A 798-nucleotide genomic window follows, 5' to 3' on the forward strand; every position below is an offset into this window, starting at 1 on the left:
TCAACTCTGTTTCCTGACTTTGATCTCTTAATCCCCTTACACAACAAAATCATTCAATCTCAGTTTGAAATTTACAGCCTCAACAGCTTTTTTGGGGGGGGAAAGAGTTCCAGATTTCCACTCCCCTTTGTGTGAAGAAGTGCTTCCTAACATCATCCCTGAACGGCCTGGCTCGAATTTGAAGGTTCTGCCCCCTTGTTCTGGACTCCCCCCACCAGAGGAAATAGTTTCTCTCTATCGACCCTATCAAATCTTCTAATCATCTTAAACCCCTCGATTAGATCACCCCCTTATTCTTCCATACTCGAGGGAATACAAGCCCAGTCTATGCAAACCTGTCCTCGTAATTTAACCCTTTTAGCCCCGGTATCATTCTGGTGAATCTACACTGCACCCCCTTCCAAGTCCAATATCACCTTCCTGAGGTGCGGAGCCCAGAACTGAACACAGTTACTGCAGATGGAGTCTGATTAAGGTTCTGTACAACTGAAATATCACTTCCTCCACTTTGCACTCCAGCTCACTTGAGACAAAGGCCAACATTCCATCCACCTTTTTGGTTACTTTTTGCACCCACGTATCAGCTGTCAGTAATTTCTGCAGCTGGACACCCAAATGCCTTTGATCTTGCAATATTCCTGCTCTCTCACCATCAATACTCCTGAATTATCAATCCCAGATCCCAAGTGGATGACCTCAGACATTTGCTCATCGGACTCCACCTGCCACAGTTTTGCTAAGTCCCTTTGGAACTGCCAGCTGTTCCTTCCAATTTAGTGTCAACTGCAAACTTGGATA

Source organism: Heterodontus francisci, chromosome 48 (assembly GCF_036365525.1).
Source record: "Heterodontus francisci isolate sHetFra1 chromosome 48, sHetFra1.hap1, whole genome shotgun sequence".
Classification (NCBI taxonomy): domain Eukaryota; kingdom Metazoa; phylum Chordata; class Chondrichthyes; order Heterodontiformes; family Heterodontidae; genus Heterodontus; species Heterodontus francisci.